This window comes from Hydractinia symbiolongicarpus, chromosome 4, assembly GCF_029227915.1.
Source record: "Hydractinia symbiolongicarpus strain clone_291-10 chromosome 4, HSymV2.1, whole genome shotgun sequence".
NCBI classification, from domain to species: Eukaryota; Metazoa; Cnidaria; class Hydrozoa; order Anthoathecata; family Hydractiniidae; genus Hydractinia; species Hydractinia symbiolongicarpus.
This window is the reverse complement of record NC_079878.1, coordinates 9,548,079-9,559,018: the sequence shown is the minus strand read 5'-3', so window position 1 is coordinate 9,559,018 and position 10,940 is coordinate 9,548,079.

The following is a 10,940-nucleotide window of genomic DNA, read 5'->3' as shown; positions in this document are numbered from 1 at the left end:
AATCAAGATGGGCACTTAATCGAGGTGGGTGGCTTATCGAGGTGACCGTTCATTAATCAAGGATAAAAGTATTGTGATAGAAACTAACATCTTACATACGCTTTAACGTATGTACTGCATCAGCCTGGAAACTAAGTCGTTCATGTGACAATCAACTTAACACATAATTTATGCAAGATAAATCATTCAAGAATCGCTATTTTTTTAAACACGCCATCGAATGGAGAAAACTACCTTATACGAGCATTTGTAAAGAAATATTGGAAAAAGAAAATTTTACTGCTTCTCAAATTCACTTTGGAACGTTGAAATTTGATTGTGAGATACTCAACGAAAAGTCATATCAAACATTATTCGTCGAAGTTCTTAGGGTTACCAGCTTAAGTAAAGGCACGAAATTTTTAGTGATGTACAACTGTTAGCGCTTGAAGTTCATTTAACGCTTTGAAGGAAGTGTGAAATAACGTGTTAAGATTTTCTCTTTAAATAGTAAAAGAATGTTCAACCTCGATTCCAGGGCATGTAGCGTTTTTTGATATGAGGATGAAACGCGTACGCTACAGGCCCTTAAATTGAGGTTGAAGAATGCTTTATCTGCGTAATAGCAACTTGGGTAGACAAATTGGGCAGGCAATGCCGGTGTTAACCTAATGTGTACCTTCACAACACAGTGCACATATTGATACAGTGTTTTCAACGCTGAAGTGGCTATATCTTGTAATTTAGTGAAGAGATTAATAAACTATGTGTTACGCCACCTTCGTCCACAGAGGGTTTTTGCCCTTATACCAAAAAGGCTAAAAAACCCTGGCGACGAGGGTGTGTGTTATGCAACAACAGGACTAAAAATAAACTTTGTAGCTCACCAAACCATGGAAACAATCGAAAGCTTTGGTAACAAAAAACAGATCTATTGACAAATATATACATACGAAAATTACACTCCATCAAAAAGATAATACCTACACAAAAGAAATTAAAATACTGGCCAATAATTCTCAAAAGGGAGGTGCGCGTGGAATCTGAACACAATCACATGATTAAGCACCAACCTTGTTCCCATGGTTTTACTTCGCTTTCTAGTATGTGTGATCGGCAAGCGCATATCCGGAAAGCGAGAAAGCAGTTCTGGGAACGAGACAAGTACTTTTGAGCACTGGAGCATAATTTTAATTGTTTATAAAAAAAAAGGTAGCATAAAAAGGTCCAAAAACTGTCTTCTATGCTCAACACTAAAGGACCCCATCTGGTGTCGTCGAATTTGTTTAGTGTAAGTTTTATCTCCTTCCCCTTGTCTCTCTTATTTGCAATTTACGATATAGCTGTTCTCCACCACACATGTTATTGCACATAGCACAGTTGTGACGAGCATAGATACTTCAGAGCACCAACACATCCTCAGTGGTATGCTAAAAAAAAGACATATACTTTATTTCAATCATAAAGTTTGGAAATCTAAAACTTTTGCCGTTTTTTAAGAGAAGTTGTACAGAGTTAACTATTAACTTTCAATCCAATATTTTGAACATTTTTCTTACTACTATGGCGGCTGTGTGATGTGGAAATTCGACTCCTGTATACGAACGCGGTAAACAATGACGTCAATAAAATGATAAACAATTTCTTATTTCGTGTTTGTCATCTTGCCCTACATTCTATTTATACCTGAGAGTATTAGTAACGAATTACTACTTTAAACCACAGTCACGTGTTTCTAAAATACAATACAAAAAGCCTCTGGTAGCGAGGTTGTAACCTGCATGATTATACTGTCAACTTTATACCAGAGGTTATGATAAGGGTTTGTTTCTTTTTGTTTGAAAGGATACTCTGAACTGCAGCTGCATCATTTTACCGCCACATTTTTTAATTCTATTGTTCTCTATTAGACTCTTTTGGATTATCGTATTTATATGAATAAAAGTCTGGGCGCTTGCATCGACTGTAAAAATGAATTTATTTGATTCGTTAACTTTGAAATGATTTATGTTCACTTTGGGAGAATTGTCTACTACATTTCGACCACTTAGTATAATTCTCAAATAAGTACCTCACTGAGAACTTGAGGGGCGTTTTTTAAAAATTTATGCCGTCATAACAGGGCGTTAAATCAAGGTCCCTTTTTTTAACTGACACTTTATCTAAATATGTAAAAATTGCCATCGTGTCAATGTTATAACATCTTAAGTTTCTTGTTTAGAGAAAAGTCTCATGTTTTGCATTTTGAAATTTGTGGTTAAACGATTTCCAACGTACACTTCAAAGTTCTCCATTTGAATTTTGTGTTGTTATAGCAAAGGGATGACCAGCAGAACAATTGCATGTTTTAGATAAGTTAAATGTTGTAGAAAAGTATAAACATGAGGAAAAAATATATACTAAAATTAGCAATTTATGCCTTTTATGAGCAACTGATCGGGAAACCAATAGGGGCAATCGAGTGCAACATAAACAAGCTAAAAATTTGTCCCTACAAGCGTTTCTCCAGTGCCCAGACCTCCGTGGTATGAAACTCCGTAATGAACGCGGATGTAAAAATTGCTAAAGTGTGGCTAAAGCAGGAACGAATTCTTATCCTAACCCAGGGTCTAAGGCAAAGGTTTTAAACTCATCAATCAGGATTTAAAAAAGAAATGGCAGTAGATCACATTAACTAATATGCCAGTATAAATGTACCCATGTGAAGGGTAGTGTTACACGTACAATATTTCTTTGAGTAACGCTTTTGCTTACTCCAGAAATTGATATTTTACCTGTACGTTTCAATCCAGTGGTCTTCTAATCTGACCACGCTTGTCCAGCCCATTACCTGCATTCGAAAAGGATCAATAAATTCGAATTTTCGGTAACCTTAAAATAAACTCAAGCATGTTAGATTTATAAGAGCTAAAATAAACAAAAAGAAGAAAACATAATTGATCATTAAAAACTAGTATGGTGCCACTTATTACCCGAATTAACTTTTTTATGTAGCTATCCAATCTTGTCATCAGCGTCTGTAGCGTTTTTTTGTATATCAAAGTGAAACCCTCATATCAAGAAAGGCTGCAGGTCCCGGGATCGAAGTTGGTAGTTATTATGATAATTTTAAGAAAAAATGTACCTGAGACAAAACAAGCTAGACTTGCAATCAGCCATGGTTTTTTTGTTTTGTTTGACAGCCGCATCAGCTCAACACAAATGTATATGAAGGTCATAAGAAGCATCGCCATAGCAACAACCATTCCATATCGCCATATTTGAAACCAAACTTCAAGTGAAAAAAATGTTTTCAGTACTGAAAAAAAATTTCAGTAACTGCACGTTTTTTTTTTGCCTTGTTTGAAAAACAACTTTGTTTTCTTTCTGAAACAGTAAATAATTCGCAAAAACGGCGATCTTTTAATTGACTCTGATTTCCATGGTCGCAAAATAATAGCACATGCTAAGCTAACACAAGAGAATAAAATCATAAGAAGTGTGACCACTCTCATAATAACTAACTTTAAAATCTTTTGATTCTTCATATCGCGGGAACGAAAGGAATAATCTTTATATTTTCCCGCCATTTGATATTTGTAGTTTTCTCGATGTTTATTACCAAAGTTATAATTTAATCTAATTTTGGCTAGTTCTGTTATTTCTAGAGTCGATTTAGTTGGATCTGACACATTGGTTTCATCAACACCCATAAACTGCTATTTTTAGCAGTTTCTCTCATTACACAAATAAATTTAACATGTCAAAATGTTGAGACAATCACCCTCTTAAGTTCTTTTCTATTAGCTGGTTTGTTCTGCTTGTTTATGTAACAACTCGTCTCCTATCAGTCCTACCTCCTGTCAAAATATTGGCATTAAAAATGTTATTTACGGGAAATCTTTTATCATGTGATAGTAAGGGGTATATGCTGGGTGAGATCTTTAAAAATATTTATAGGCTTCATTGAAGTGGCATTCTACACTTCAAACCTCTTTGAGATAAACCTAAAAACTATTCAGGTTACGAATCGCTAAATTATCTATATTGGACGTACAACCGACCCTCTATTCATTGACGAACAAAAATAAGTTAAATGACGGTGCCCATAATTTTATACTGCCCGGTTCAAAGTCCGTTTAGGTCACTAAAGTCGAATTAGGAGTTTATTACGTACCTCTTAGAATTACAGGACACATGCTACTGAATGCAACTTTATAAGTTTACCAGTAAACGACAGCGCACACAATACACTACCCTGACTTTAGCGCATACAGTACCCTGCATTTAATAAATAAAAGCTGTTACCTTGATACGCCTAACGTGTTTGCGATCTTGATACGCAGAAGAAACCGAACCAATGATATAGTAGAGATCAAAGCTGGTCCAAATTGCCATCTTCATCATCATCAGCGACAAGGATAATATAAAAACCAAACACTAAATGGGTTATATTTTTACAGATTGTTCTAATCATTTCTCAAGATACCTCACGTTAAATTTCTGTATAAAGAACTAAGGGACGCTAATTGTCACATCAGGGTCACATGTTCTGGTGATCTCACCTCAATCTCTGCTATGGTGTTTTTGTTTCTTTCTATTCTGTTTCAGATTAGATAGATATATACATATATTTCGCCGTTATATAAACGTTACAGGTTTTAATTTCTTAAAATATTTACAAAAATGGCTGGAGCAAAAAGAAGGCACGAGTGTACTCATAATCTCACTTTGCTACGTTTGAGCAAAGCCGATTTGCAGGTAGCCCAGCTTTAAATATTTCAAGCATGAAACACAGTCAAAATAATTTGGGATTGTTTTTTCTGTAAATTACAGAGGATGGAATTTAGTGACGCCATGTTTTTAGTACTCGACGTCATATCACATTTTTTGCGTCACGATTTTATTTTTAATTTTCAGTGTTATTTTTGTTGTTAACCTCAATGCTTTTTTGGTTTTTATTTTTTTTATAAACATAGTTTCTCACTCAACATCGTTCAAAACTAATGCCTTCATCACACCTATAAAGCAGACGCAGACGCAGAAACGGAAGCAGATGCAAGCACAAGTCCAGACTTTGGTCCAGAAGACTTTTTTTTAAAAAAACAACTTAAAAACTGTCATATCTTTTTCTTTTTAAAATCGCTATCTTAGATTTTTTACATACCTAGTGTATGAATTGAATCAAAACATTAAAAATGACTAAACCAATTGCATTTCTCCATAAACAGTCGAGAATAATTAAAGAGTTTGTTTACGTTTTTGTTTTAAGCACATGTCTAATAAAAAATGTTGTTTTTGATGCGAAGTTATGCTCTCCATCACTACCTGAAAAAGCCTTGACTATCATGACTATCAAAACCACGATTCAGCCAACCTCGTCCCTAGGGCATCTTGTATTTTTTCTGACATCGGGGATAGAAAAGAGACAACAAGCGCTGGGAATGAGGTTGCTATTCAGCTTATCTTTGACCTTTATTGTTAACGCTGTGATTCAATATTTTGCCTTTTCTTAAAAGATGGTTGTAGCGTAGTTTTGTCGCAGCTTCCTAGCCGACAGACTTTCTTGTTAAAAAACCTAAACCCATCCATGGCCGTAGATCGAGGATTATTTAGTTTTTTTTAGGCATTACTAATATCATTTTTTATTAATTGTACAAATAAAACCATGCGATTATTAATTAATTGTGCATTTCTTATTTTTAATTTAGTTAAAATACCCATTATTTTTAACCTCGACGGTTCGTAGTTATGTAATGCAAGTTTTAAGGAACGTCTGAAAAGTCACTGCGTTGTATGACATAGCTTTGAATACCAGATCAAAAATAATGGAAATCTTTGACCTGGTATTCAAATTTAATATTTTGTTTAAAAGGGCACAAGGTTACGATAATTTGTACACTAACAATCTAAAGAAATTTTATGCAATGTTAACCCCTTGTCCCCAGGATTTTGTGTCTCTAATATGCTTGTCTTGCTGTGAGATATACAAAAAGATACAACATGAACTGGAATCTAAGTTGGTAAAATGTGTCATGATAAATAATAATAAACTTTATTAGCAACCATTCAACGAGCTTTGTTTTTTTGTGGTTTCTTCTAAATGAGGCGCAAAGCGTCTACACACAGGACTTTAATTAATTACATCTCTAAAAGCTTACGTGTCCCGACTAATTGGAACTAAATGTATTTGGAATAGACATCAGTCTAAATTTGTTACAGGCAAAGACAGACTGCAGGGATTATAACTAGACACATTTCAAAGGACAACATTATAATAGCAGGTACAAATTTATTTCTAGCCCTCATTTGTCAGTGTACTACTCAATATTGTTAATTAGCTGGTTTATCAAGACCCTTTATTTAATTCTAGTACAATAAAATGGGCAAAAATTTTCTTCATCTATATGATGCATAAAATTAAAAAAGGTAGCAAAATCTTCAAATTAATAAGTGCAATCTTTTATCAGTTTCATTTGTTAATTTAACGGACAAAAATTCTGTTAGTTGGTAAAAAGTAACCAACGCATTTTCCAACTTTATGATTGATGTTCGTAAAAAGCATGTCCAGCTTAACCAGACTTGATAGACATTTAAATCAAGAGGTGCTTAAAAAAAAGGTGTTTAAAATTGCCTTGATTATTTTGTCTCGCTTGTTGTATGTTTTCTAAACATCAATTTGGTGTCAAATTCCAGACACATCAGGTCTTTTTAGGGTTGTTATTGTTTTTATTTGCTTTCAGAGTGAATGGAATAGCAATGACTGGAAAACAAAGTATTCGGAGATGTCTTGTTAAACCAGCCCAGGTTAATAATTGATATGCAATTTTTACAGATAGATATGTATATTTTTGTAATGATTTTTTTTCTTCAACATACGTTACATTTCACAAAAAAATGGGAGTCGTTCGAACTCAGACACATTTTGTGCGCGTCTTCTATATAAATACCCGTATTTTGTTTAGCATAGTCCAATCGCCACCCTATGCTAAGGTTACACGAAATAGCGTTACCCAGGATACATATGTACGACAGGCGAAAATTTGAGGACCAGAATATGTACAACGACCGAAACCGTAGGTTTTTTCCACGGGCCTAATTTAGAGTAATAGTTTTTCTCTGCGCAAAATATTTGCAACGCAGCGTATTTTAGATACCCCTCCCCCCACAGAATAGCTCCATGCTAACAGGCGAAATATCGCGGCTTAAAGATTATAGCTGCAATTAGTGACAGGACGATTTTTGTGGATTTTTTCACGTGTCAACGGCTTCTATACAGTAATGCAGTCATACATTTGCATCCCCAGAGCTCTTTAAGATTACAACCTACTTTCGAGTTTATCACAAAGAGCTCTTGGGTCGAGAATGGTAACCATGCTAAGCACGGTATGCCAATGCTGGACGCCGCTTGCGAATTTCGTGAGTTTTTTCTACGGACTAAAGAATTTTCTTTAAATAAAAATCGCAATGAAAAATAACTAAAATAAGAAGTTTTATTTAAAATGAGAATAGTAACTGTTGTGTTTTTTCTGATATGACTTTTATTTCAATCGCAGCATCCTTCGAATCTCGTTTTCCTTGTTATTGCAAGAGTGGCCACGACGATGTCGTTGTTCTTATGTATGGTCACACTCACAATCGCAATAGTTTATCGTCCGTGGAAGATTGAGAAATTTGGTGAATACTCCATGGAGATCGGGTTGTGGACAATTTGCCGATTTGAGGAGGATAACCAAGTTGATGATTTTAGATGCTATGATGATTTTTACAAAGAAAATGAAGTTGAGCGTAAGAATTAATTGCGCAAGCATTCTGATTTTTATTAAGTTATTAATAATAAGAGGTTTGGAAACGATATATAGGGCAAGCTGCAAGAATTTACACAATTTCGTTTCCAGTCTTTCTTTTTTCTCTTTTTATGGCTAGCGTCTTTGATATCAAGGCGGAGAATTTTTTGTTAATTTTTTAACAAATTTTTTATGATTAAGTCTCTCTACAAGGCAGAACTTTAAAAAACAAACAAACAGTAATTTGGCTGTAACTCTCAAAATAAATTTTGCACCATAGCAAGGACACCCTCTAAGAAAACGCAACCTTGTCTCTAGGTCTATCTGTTTCTTAACGGCACTGGACTTTCCGATAGTTCTACCGGAAAGTGCTGGGAACGAGCTTGGACGAATTTTCCTCGACGCATAAAAAATATCATGCATAATGTCAAAGGTTAATATACTATCTTTCATCTGTTTAATTTTCACTAGCTTGGTTTCATTGCTGGAAGTATCTCCTGATAACATCGGCTGCCGTTAATTTCTTTACTCTGGTATATTTATGCATGGAATTATACAGAAAAAGAAATGACCAAAGCAAACCCTGGTTTTTTACATCATGTTCATGTCTTCTCGCAGGTAAATAAATTTTACCCCTAAAAACCAATCTTGTCCCCCAGGGCACCCTCGTCCTCAGGGTTTCATATCAAGAAGGCAAAAAACCCTCGGGACAAGGTTGCTCAAAAAACACGAAAAATGTAGAATTCCTTTGCGTCGCATGTATTTGGTATAAACATTCGAGATAGTAAGAGCAGTGTGTCATTTTCTTAAAGTAGTTTTCAATTTCAGGATTACTGACCTTGTGTTCTTTGCTGATTTTTAACTACATGGCTGAATTTGACTTTTTGGAGGAAGGATTCCGGATGGAAATAATGGGATGGACCGAAGAAACAGGACAAGCAGATGGCTTTGAAGAGATAATAGGGTATGCTATTTTGACAGTTAACTTAGCCATAGTCCGTTAACTTAGCCGTAGTCTGTGGATCGGCTGGGATTTGTTACGTAAGGTCTTTATGAGACGTGGATAGAGAATTGCGTCTTTTATTTGTCTCCTATAAATGTCGCCTTCCAATAACCACTATTGCGCCAGTCAGAAAAGTCATTTAAAAAAATCCTTTAAATATTGAAACCTATATTTTTAATCCAACTTTGACCCCAGGGGTTCTTGCTTTTTTGACAGTAAGGCTGTCACGTACTTGATGGCGCCTCTGGACCATACAAAAAACCCTTGAACAAGAACGTTTTATTCCTATATCGTTATATTTTTGTACTTTAGATATCCATGGACAATGTGCTGGTGTTCGTTCGTTGGAATTCTTTTAACATCGTGTTTCGCATTTTACTCAAAATATCAAGAAGATTTGTACATTAACCAGAATTACTCCTGAAGAAAAAACAACAAAATCTAAATCCAGTGGCTTTTGTTATAAAAAGAAAGAAATTATTGCAGACTGAGATGATTACATACGATGACTTAGTAGTCGAAAAGAAAACATAATAAAGTATTGCTTTCTTTTCTCCAATTTTGTAACTGCCATCTTACCGACTAGCACACATAAAACACTTCTATGTTGCTGTATCTCAACCTCCTCCTCAGGGTTCTTTTTTATCTCTTTCTGACAATCTCTGACTTTAGAAAGACAAAGAGAAAGAAGGAGAAAAGAGCCTTGGGGACGAAGTTACCTGTCTCTGTATATATATGTATAGTAAGATATAAAACGTGTAATTTAGTACAATGAAAAGTCTCTACAGTGGACACCATGGAGACATCAAAAAAGTGTCTGCTATAGGAGATGTCCGCTACTTCCTCTAAAATTGCATTCTATTTCTTCATAAACCTGCTCTGAGGTGTTGAAGTGGAATTAACCACAAAGTGTGTTTAGAGCTTAGTTGTGAGACCATGTTCACATTATACAGGATAGATTTTTCATGTCGTTATAAAAATTTATCCGGTATAATGTGAACAGAATCATTGCATGTCGACATGTGTCCTTCATGGGTGTTTACATTACACTTTTTTGACTGAATCATCCCTAGCCGCACAATTTCAATTCAGAAAATCTATCTAAATAACATCAACGGGGAAGTGTATTTCCTGTATTTTTGTGGGCATATTTGGCATGTCGGAAACGTGGGTGCGGCAGGCTGACCGGGACACGGGATTTTCGTTTATTTTTAACAGACTTAACAAAGTATAACGAAAAATAACAGAATTTTAACAAGTTCAAAAGAATGTGAATTATAAAAAACACAAAGGATAAGGGAAAGCGACTTTGCTTTGAAAATTTTTAAATGTGCAGAGTGGGTAGTATTATAAAATTAAATTCAAAATTCAAAATGTGTAAAATCTTGTCCAGCAAGCTAAAATCCAAAATCCCGTTACAAAATCGTGTCCAGTAGAATAATCGAAATGCGTTCAAAATCCAGAATTGAGTTTCACACTACAAAATAATATTCACAATGATAAGAATAACAGCTTGCAATCATACAACGTCTCAAACACACTACACTGGCAAGCTACTCGCGCAAAATTTGCGAATGTTTTCAGTCGAATAATTTCCCTGATCATTTCAGTCGGATAGTTGAGTTTAGATGCGAGAAAATGAGACAGAGTTGTGTTTGCTCTTATATGCTATATGCTGTGAAAACTTGGTTTCTACTCCTAGTTTTTATTAAAAAGAAAAAAAAACAATTCGTAGGCACGAATTTTTTTTCGTTTTTCTTACCTAACGAAGTAAACACTCATACATAGACTGGTTTCTCCAATATCAACTATTTCAATCTCTTTTCAGAGTTTATAGCTCGAACGCACTACTTTTTCAGATCGGAGGCATTTACATTTGTTGCTTGACATCTCAACCTCGCCAAAGGATTAAAAGTTCAATGTCAAATAAATTGTTCGTATCACATTAAGTTCACCAAGCGAAAAAAAATTAAGTCATGCATTTCTAACTGTTGCATTCTTTTTAGAAAATTCTGGCGTAGTTTATTTTAATGCCTACGCGATGTAACAGCATGGTCCAAACTCGTCCCCAGGGCATTTTGGTATCTTTTCTGACCCCGGGATGGCGATACGTTCGTACGAACATGGTCAGTATTTTATTTCGGTGAATTTTTTGCATCCGGCATTCCGCTTCTCGTATCCCGCATCCCGAT